Below are 10,829 nucleotides of genomic sequence, written 5' to 3' on the forward strand. Positions count from 1 at the left end.
TTTTACTAATTTGTCTCGAATGAATATTTCATCTCTAAAGGACGGCATTATGAGACCTGCGATTATTAATAAATACAAATAAATTTATTGCGTCAGTCACTTCTTTATTTTGCCATTACGCATTCCGATGGTTCACAACATCATCTTCAGGTAGATGAATGTATATTTACATAGATAGTGTAGGTAAAGAGCACAGACGTCTTTTCACAGTAGCAGACCAAGGACAGTGTAGGTTAAGTTTCGTCTTTGGCTGGGCATTTAGTTCGTATGACGTTATATATGCCACAGGCTGATAATTCACCTTGACTGCTTTTTAGTTTATGATGTAGTCTTTGGCGAATTTTATTGTCTGTTTGGAATGAAATTCTTACTTAATGCTGCTTGAAGATATTTGCCATTTTTTAAGAGATATTACTGAGGAAGGGGATGCAAGTTGTTAGTGTATTTTCCTGGTTCTAGTTGGTTATATTGTTCATTTTATATCTGTATTTCTTTAAGTAAATTGTCTATTAGTGTGGGTTTACACCTATTCGCTGCTGATATTTGTTTTTCATTCTGGAGGTTCACTACACTCGGTGTGATGTTCGGAGCTCTATGAACCGTTAAAGAGTGCAAGTTGGGATGGCAGGAGGAAGCATGTATGGTTATGTCCGTGGTGGTTGGTTTCCTGTATATTTGAAATACATATTTATGTTATTTGCAGATGGTTAAATCAAGAAAACGAATGGTTTATTTATTTCTTACTCAGGTAAATTAAATGTTCTTGTGCATTATGTTGAATGTTTGGAGGATCTCTTTGACATCATCTTCGTCATAAATGACGAGAACTATATCGTCTACATAGCTTCTGTATGAAATGAACTTTTAGAATGCATGTTGGCTTTTTGTGAAAAGTTTGTGACTTAGGTGGCAGAGGATTATTTCAGCTATAGTTCTTAATATGCTGGCACCTATAGCTAGAGCACTTTTATCTTTGTAGATTTTTCCATTAATATTATATTTCAAGACAATTCCCACAAGGTTAATGAGTTCTGTGATTTCTGCTGGCGAGAGTTTCTTGCATTTCGTAAGGTTCTGTTTTATATTAGATGAAATATCGTGAGTAGGTATGTTAGTATACATATTTGTTACATCTAGAGAGACCATTTGGCATTTGTTAGTACTGTGTATCTCTTTCCTATCATTGGCAAATGAGAGGCTATTTTTTATTGAGTATTTACTTTCAAATACAAGCTTATCCTGTAGGATGTTATTAAGTTCCTGCAAAATTTTACACCCAGGGTAATTTATTGAGAAATCGGTCTTATGGAGCCATATTTTGTGTGAGATTTCGATTGAGATCTTAGGCGTGGTGCTGTTGGATTCATGCTCAAACATTGGTGCTTGTCTCTTTCAGTAAGCAGGAAGTTAGTATTTTTCAAGAGGGTCTTAAGCTCAGTTTGGAATTTATTGGAACGGTATTCGCCTAACTGTATGATATTATTCTCTTTAAACAACCTCAAGATTTTGTGGATGTATTGATTTTCATATGCAATAAAAGGTGAGTTTCCTTTGTTTCCCTTTGTGACAAATGCGCGATTGTCTTTAAGGTTACTATTTAATGTGTGGAGTGCTGTATTTTCGTTAATGTTGGAGGTGTTTGTAACTGTTTCCCTTGTGGTTTCTTTCTCAATCAGATTTTTAACTTGTTCTGCTACAGCAACTTAAGTGTTGTTATCTAACTTTGCGGATTATGTATTTTTAGTGCCTTCTATTATCTGTTTAATATTTCTAATGTTTAGTGGCTGTTCTGTGTTGTATTTCAGACACGTATCGAGTAGGTCAAGTTCTTCATAACTGAATTCAATTTCGATGGTGTTTGGAAATTTGCTGCCCAGCTCACTACATAGGTTAAAGAGGCCGTAACTTACACAATTGGTTCAAATAACACATGATCTTCTGGTACACAATACGACACGTAAATCTGCAATATTTTCCCACATAAAAGATAGAGGATATGCCTATGACAATGGAGAAAGCGATCTTAAGATACTACATAAATTGAACAAACGACGCAGAATGTCTCTATATGACGAACTAACAATCTATATCCACAGAAAGAAACTTGTGGTACATCTACTCAATGACAATAGTCAAACCAGCTCAACCTAATTTTTCAAAAGCTTTGAGAAAGAACATAAAGCATTTTAATAATTTACAGCTTCAATGCACAACATTTGTTGTAACCACCCCATTTATTTCTCAATAAGTTGCATCTGCAGTATATATGTGTGATCTGTTGTAATCTTTTTGTTTGTAACAAATTAATACAATAATTTAATTGCATCTATATTCTGGTGCAGCCCATACATATTTCTTAAAAATGAAAAAAGTATGTATGTAGAAAATATTTAATATTTATCCTCGTTTCCAGCGTAAGCAAGCATATCTGCAACATGTACTAAATCTCTGAAGTAACACTGCAAACATATTGTACAGTGTAAAGGACACACAACAGGTAGCAGTATACACACGTTTTACGACTCTATCGCCCTTGTAAGTACAATTCACTGTCAGAAATTCGTGTTTCTTAATCTCCACTGTCCTTTTCTGCTACTGTGGAAAATAAACATTTATCCATCTGAAGATGGTGGTGTAAACCATCCGAACGCATAATGGCAAAAGAAAGAAGTGACTGACGCAAAAAAACTTTTTTACTTGAAAATTGTTTCCTATTTAGACAATACGGAGTTAGTCACTGTCGTTGTTGAAATATTTTGAGCCCTTAAAAGAACATGAGGTTCAATTTTTTCTTTAGTAAACAATTCGTCCAATGGCAGCAGAACTTTGGTTGGCGTTTTATTATTTTCAGGATGCTATGTTTCTTCTGGAAAATACAAAATGTTTTCTTGATAGATTTTTATAGCAGCTATGTTTGTAAAGAACTGCAATCACTGTCGGGTGTGACTAGCTGTCATCTTGTTCCTTGCAGAAGGAGTCTGTGGTGGACTTTGTACTTTCGTGGTATGAAACTTGCAGTGTCCAATCGGGTATTTGTACTCCATCACAGATGAAGATTACGTCTAGTTAGGTTTTGATTCTTGATCAAAGCGTTTAGCGCTCGATATATTAAATCACACGAGAACTTCTAGCACATATCTACCATCTACACTAAGGATCTGTGCCTCTGGGAGGCAGTGTGGAATGTAAAATTGTTGCATGGAAAAAAGTTATTCTCTGCACTTTCTCTCATACCTTCTAATTCTGCAGGATCGTGAAAGAACCAATGTTGAGGCTGATTACGCAGGAGCAAAGAACCAAGTTTCCATTTCGAGTGACAGATATAAAATGTTAAATCTTACAAAAGTGGTATATGTCGTTATTCTTGCTGATGACTAGTGGCACATCGATCGACTGCGCTATGGACTGATAGGGAAAGGAATAGGTCTGGAACTGGCCATTACTCAATTGTCTCTCGATGTTGATATGTTTTATTTGAATGTAGCTATATAACTTTATTCTGCTGTGTACACGTATTATCATCTTTTGATAGTGGTGCCGAGTCTTTTCCCTGAAGTAGCCACGTACTAAAAGCCCTATTAACTGATCAGCACGGTCTTCTACATCTACATCTACATTTATACTCCGCAAGCCAGCCAACGGTGTGTGGCGGAGAGCACTTTACGTGCCACTGTCATTACCTCCCTTTCCTGTACCAGTCGCGTATGGTTCGCGGGAAGAACGACTGTCTGAAAGCCTCCGTGCGCGCTCTAATCTCTCAAATTTTACATTCGTGATCTCCTCGGGAGGTATAAGTAGGGGGAAGCAATATATTCGATACCTCATCCAGAAACGCACCCTCTCGAAACCTGGCTTGCAAGCTACACCGCTATGCAGAGCGCCTCTCTTGCAGAGTCTGCCACTTGAGTTTATTAAACATCTCCGTAACGCTATCACGATTACCAAATAACCCTGTGACGAAACGCGCCGCTCTTCCCAACAATTAATTTTATATGATCATTCCACTTCAAATCGTTCCGCACGCATACTCCCAGATATTTTCCAGAAGTAACTGCTACCAGTGATTGTTCTGCTATCATATAATCATACAATAAAGGATCCTTCTTTCTATGTATTCGCAATACATTACATTTGTCTATGTTAAGGGACAGTTGCCACTCCCTGCACCAAGTGCCTATCCGCTGCAGATTTTCCTGCATTTCGCTACAATTTTCTAATGCTGCAACTTCTCTGTATACTACAGCATCATCCGCGAAAAGCCGCATGGAACTTCAGACACTATCTACTTGGTCATTTATATATATTGTGAAAAGCAATGCTCCCATAACACTCTACTGTGGCACGCCAGAGGTTACTTTAACGTCTGTAGACGTCTCTCCATTGATAACAACATGCTGTGTTCTATTTGCTAAAAATTCTTCAATCCAGCCACACAGCTGGTCTGATATTCCGTAGGCTCTTACTTTGTTTATCAGGCGACAGTGCGGAACTGTATCGACGTCTTCCGGAAGTCAAGAAAAATAACATCTACCTGGGAGCCTGTATCTAATATTCTCTGGGTATCATGAACAAATAAAGCGAGTTGGGTCTCACACGATCGCTGTTTCTGGAATCCATGTTGATCCTACATAGTAGATTCTGGGTTTCCAAAAACGACATGATACTCGAGCAAAAAACATGTTCTAAAATTCTACAACAGATCGATGTCAGAGATATAGGTCTATAGTTTTGCGCATCTGCTCGATGACCCTTCTTGAAGACTGGGGCTACCTGTACTCTTTTCCAACCATTTGGAACCCTCCGTTCCTCTAGAGACTTGCGGTACACGGTTTTTAGAAGGGGGGCAAGTTCTTTCGCGTACTCTGTGTAGAATCGAATTGGTATCCCGTCAGGTCCAGTGGACTTTCCTCTGTTGAGTGACTCCAGTTGCTTTTCTATTCCTTGGACACTTATTTCGATGACAGCCATTTTTTCGTTTGTGCGAGGATTTAGAGAAGGAACTGCAGTGCGGTCTTCCTCTGTGAAACAGCTTTGGAAAAAGGTGTTTAGTATTTCAGCTTTACGCGTGTCATCCTCTGTTTCAATGCCATCATCATCCAGGAGTGTCTGGATATGCTGTTTCGAGCCACTTACTGATTTAACGTAAGATCAGAACTTCCTAGGATTTTCTGTCAAGTCGGTACATAGAATTTTACTTTCGAATTCAATGAACGCTTCACGCATAGCCCTCCTTACGCTAACTTTGACATCGTTTAGCTTCTGTTTGTCTGATAGGTTTTGGCTGCGTTTAAACTTGGAGTGAAGCTCTCTTTGCTTTCGCAGTAGTTTCCTAACTTTGTTATTGTACCACGGTGGGTTTATCCCGTCCCTCACAGTTTTACTCGGCACGTACCTGTCTAAAACGCATTTTACGATTGCCTTGAACTTTTTCAAATGGTTCAAATGGCTCTGAGCACTATGGGACTTAACATCTATGGTCATCAGTCCCCTAGAACTTAGAACTACGTAAACCTAACTAACCTAAGGACAGCACACAACACCCAGTCATCACGATGCAGAGAAAATCCCTGACCCCGCCGGGAATCGAACCCGGGAACCCGGGCGTGGGAAGCGAGAACGCTACCGCACGACCACGAGCTGCGGACTGAACTTTTTCCATAAACACTCAACATTGTCAGTGTCGGAACAGAAATTTTCGTTTTGATCTGTTAGGTAGTCTGAAATCTGCCTTCTATTACTCTTGCTAAACAGATAAACCTTCCTCCCTTTTTTTTATATTCCTATTAACTTCCATATTCAGGGATGCTGCAACGGCCTTATGATCACTGATTCCCTGTTCTGCACATACAGAGTCGAAAAGTTCTGGTCTGTTTGTTATCAGTAGGTCCAAGATGTTATCTCCACGAGTCGGTTCTCTGTTTAATTGCTCGAGGTAATTTTCGGATAGTGCACTCAGTATAATGTCACTCGATGCTCTGTCCCTACCACCCGTCCTGTTTAGGAGTGTCCCAGTCTAGATCTGGTAAATTGAAATCTCCACCTAAGACTATAACATGCTGAGAAAATTTATGTGAAATGTATTCCAAATTTTCTCTCAGTTGTTCTGCCACTAATGCTGCTGAGTCGGGAGGTCGGTAAAAGGAGCCAATTATTAACCTAGCTCGGTTGTTGAGTGTAACCTCCACCCATAATAATTCACAGGAACTATCCACTTCTACTTCACTACAGGATAAACTACTACTAACAGCGACGAACACTCCACCACCGGTTGCGTGCAATCTAGCCTTTCTAAACATCGTCTGTACCTTTGTAAAAATTTCAGCAGAATTTATCTCTGGCTTCAGCCAGCTTTCTGTATCGATAACGATTTCAGCTTCGGTGCTTTCTATCAGCGCTTGAAGTTCCGGTACTTTACCAACGCAGCTTCGACAGTTGACAATTACAATACCGATTGCTGCTTGGTCCCCGCATGTCCTCACTTTGCCCCGCACCCGTTGAGGCTGTTGCCCTTTCTGTACTTGCCCAAGGCCATATAACCTAAAAAAACCGCCCAGCCCATGCCACACAACCCCTGCTACCCGTGTAGCCGCTTGTTGCGTGTAGTGGACTCCTGACCTATCCAGCGGAACCCGAAACCCCACCACCCTATGGCGCAAGTCGAGGAATCTGCAGCCCACATGGTCGCAGAACCGTCTCAGCCTCTGATTCAGACCCTCCACTCGGCTCTGTACCAAAGGTCCGCAGTCAGTCCTGTCGACGATGCTGTAGATGATGAGCTCTGCTTTCATCCCGCTAGCGAGACTGGCAGTCTTCACCAAATCAGATAGCCGCCGGAAGCCAGAGAGGATTTCCTCCGATCCATAGCGACACACATCATTGGTGCCGACATGAGCGACCACCTGCAGATGGGTGCACCCTGTACCCTTCATGGCATCCGGAAGGACCCTTTCCACATCTGGAATGACTCCCCCCGGTATGCACACGGAGTGCACATTGGTTTTCTTCCCCTCTCTTGCTGCCATTTCCCTAAGGGGCCCCATTACGCGCCTGACGTTGGAGCTCCCAACTTCCAGTAAGCCCACCCTCTGCGACCGCCCGGATCTTGCAGACTGAGGGGCAACCTCTGGAACAGGACAAGCAGCCATATCAGGCCGAAGATCAGTATCAGCCTGAGACAGAGCCTGAAACCGGTTCGTCAGACAAACTGGAGAGGCCTTCCGTTCAGCCCTCCGGAATGTCTTTCGCCCCCTGCCACACCTTGAGACGACCTCCCACTCTACCACAGGTGAGGGATCAGCCTCAATGCGGGCAGTATCTTGTCGTGGGGAGTTTGTGACTATATTTTCATTCAGCTGAAATGTCTTTAATATGATTTTTCGCATATGTTGCCGGCCGCGGTGGTCTAGCGGTTCTAGGCGCTCAGTCCGGAACCGCGCGACTGCTACGGTCGCAGGTTCGAATCCTGCCTCGGGCATGGATGTGTGTGATGTCCTTAGGTTGGTTAGGTTTAAGTAGTTCTAAGTTCTAGGGGACTGATGACCACAGAAGTTTAGTCCCATAGTGCTCAGAGCCATTTGAACCATTTTTTTCGCATATGTTATTCAGCGGAAGATACAGCGGTTAAAGTCCTAGTCTGCACGCCTCTACTATATTTAATTTGAGCACTGTATATGATTTATATATGAGAAAAACAGAAAGCTGCATAGTAGTTCGCCGTCCATGTTACCCTGAAGATCCATCTATGACAGGTTGGGTAAGATAGTTCGGACAATGGTAAGCTAACCACCTCCACTGGAATGAGTCTATCAAAACACTGTGATCTTCAATCCAGCCTTCTCGTGGACTACAGCTATACCTTCTTTTCTATCGATATCCTGTAATAACACGTAGCTACTTGGAGGTGGCGATTAAAGCCAGACACGTTCAGCAATTATTTTCTGAACATTATCTTAAACAACACCCATAACAGTATTAGTATAAGCGGTCGTCAGGTTGAATGAAGTGTAGGGCACTGACGCCCTACGAGACTATTGTCCGCACCACTGAAACAAACTTTAGTAACGGATGTGGAAGAAAGACAGAATAAAATTTATTCTGGAAGAAAACAATGAACAACGGTGCTTTGTACTTTATTTCACAGGTTGAAATCCGTGTGCTGTGTTAAGAAAAGAAGCTGCTGTCTCGGGTAGTTAGCTAAAGCACTGATGTATTAAGCTGCACACTTTAATACCAATGTTTATGCACCTTCATACACTTGCAAATGCAGTCTGATCACAAATGATTGAAGAAATAGTCACAGAACACAAACACACACACAAACACACACACACACACACACACACACACACACACACTCACTTGAAGTATGTGCAATGGTAATGAATTTGCATAGCTATGAACTCTAGCACTCAGTATTAGGTAATCACACTTCAGATCCTATACACAGACTTTTACACTTACAGCTTATAGCCGAAAGTGGTGCAATGAAGTTGCTTTCTCGTATCTGTGATCACTGAAATTAGACTCGAAAAGAATGATTACCGAGGATGTTTCATTGAGCGAATGAGATCACGACTTAACTCAGAAGCAAAATATGCAAATGCTATTACAAATACGGAATGACTCACTGTCATCTGTTTCACGACTTATATCACTCTTTCACAAAGGTCTTGCATAGAGAACAGCATTCCAGAACAGCGTCCTGTGATCTTCCGTTCAGCACCTGTAAATTACTTATGCCAAAGAACGTCATTTTTATTATTAATGGACTTAAATAGCAGCGTCAGACTGAATTATTTGACTATTCACAAACTGACTGAACACTGAAAAAGAGAGTGACGACAGGTGTGTACACGATGGAGGTTTACCAGTACATGACAAATGTAATAAAGGAATGATGGGGCCGAGCGATGTAATTAACAGAAATATCACACCGAGTTGTTGTACTGTTCTTAGAACTGTGCAGACAAGTCACTAGGACCACATGGATTCTCAGAACTGAAATTCTAGCAAAAGGTAAGAAATTACGTGGTCTCGATATATATACATGAAATGTATTTGCATTTGTGAATATGCACAACCATCACATGTGTAATCGAGTGAAGACAATGAAAATTTGTTCCGGTCCGGGACTCGAACCAGAATTTCCCGCATACCACGAGCGGTCGCCTTACCATTTGGTTATCCGAGCAGGACTCACGGCCGGACCCAAACTTCCATATGTCGTCAACCATGCGTCTATTACCTGTACTCGTACATCTATTATGTATATTCCAGTACAGGGGTGCCACATTTTGAAAGTCGATTGCTCGCTGTCGGCGGATAAATAAAATATTGCACTGCCTGCATTATTCCGAATCACGAGGTAATGTTCCTTCGGACATGGATGCGTGTTCGAAGGAATAGGCTCTGCGGTGACTACATGAAATGTATTCGCAGTTGCGAATGTGGACAACCATCAGCTGCGTAATGGAGTGACGAAAATGAAAATTGGTTCCTGTTCCTTCGGACACGCCTACATGTCCAAGGTAACACTCGGAATAACACAGGCACTGCGATATCGTATCGTTCTCGATATATGTCTTCTAGAAGGGCAATAAACCGTTTGCAATGTAGGAGAAGGCGATGAGATTGAAAGTATAAAGCAGAGGATTAGATACATATATCTCTATCCGATATATCAGATTCCACGTTACGAAAGATGAGCGACGTGTGAGAGTTTGCGTCGCCTTATGGAATGATACTGCTTCAAATTATAATTCACTCAAGTCCTGTACGCGTAATGATTGCAGAATATCTATGCGAATCTGTTTAGATCACATGACTGAAACGATCCACAAATCGGCTGTTAACCACCACTTCAAGTAACTATAAAGATATCACCTAAAGTGTGCCGTCCGGAGTGGCCGAGCTGTTCTAGGCGCTACAGTCTGTTCGCAGTTTCGAATCGTGCCTTGGGCATGGATGTGTGGGATGTCCTTAGGTTAGTTAGGTATAAGTAGTTCTAAGTTCTAGGGAACTGATGACCTCAGAAGTTAAGTCCCATAGTGCCCATAGCAATTTGAACCATGTTTTTTTTTTTTTTTTTTTTTTTTTTTGGATTAAAACCTATGGCCACATCCTGTAGTAGGCTGTATACTAGTCCAGAAATGTCACTGCCGTAGCGTTGAAGGCGTTAAAGTGTTCCATGGGCAATAATACCAGCATTTCCGCAGACAGCTTTCGCCGAAACCCGAACAAATCGGGACGGATTGCAGCACCTGCGGTCAAGGGCTGTTGAATACGTTTGAGCACTATCCCCTAGTTAAGATTTTCCAAATTCGGTATGGGGATAATCCTTGCCGTTTTCTAATTTTGCGAAAACTAGTGTAGCTGTAAACATCTGTTGAAGATCCTCGTCATCAGGGCGAGAGGCATCGGCAGCATCTGTTACAGAAGAGTTTGTGATGTGTTCCACTGTGGGCTGTAGGCGCTTTTCCATTAGCTCATGAGCTATCTGATCTCTGTTCGGCTCGTGAGGAAGTACTGGGTGGTCGCCGGACGCCATCTGAATTCGTCAATGAAGACTGCCATCTGGGCCGTTCACATCGCCCATCTTCATTAAATTCGTAGCGTGGCAGAGTGTTCTGCCACTCGTAGGCCTCTGCGAAGGCTTCATCAAGTCAAAAATTAAGCCTTGGTCCATGTCTATGGCATCCGTGAGCATGGTAAACGCCTCCAAGTCGTGTTGTAACGAGTCGGCACGTAGGCTTAGGTATGTCGCCACAAAGTTTACGTTGCTGGAGTTCATACGCATCGTTACCGCCGTGGTTTGTATGTGACTATGGCGC

Source organism: Schistocerca nitens, chromosome 3 (genome assembly GCF_023898315.1).
Source record: "Schistocerca nitens isolate TAMUIC-IGC-003100 chromosome 3, iqSchNite1.1, whole genome shotgun sequence".
Lineage (NCBI taxonomy): Eukaryota > Metazoa > Arthropoda > Insecta > Orthoptera > Acrididae > Schistocerca > Schistocerca nitens.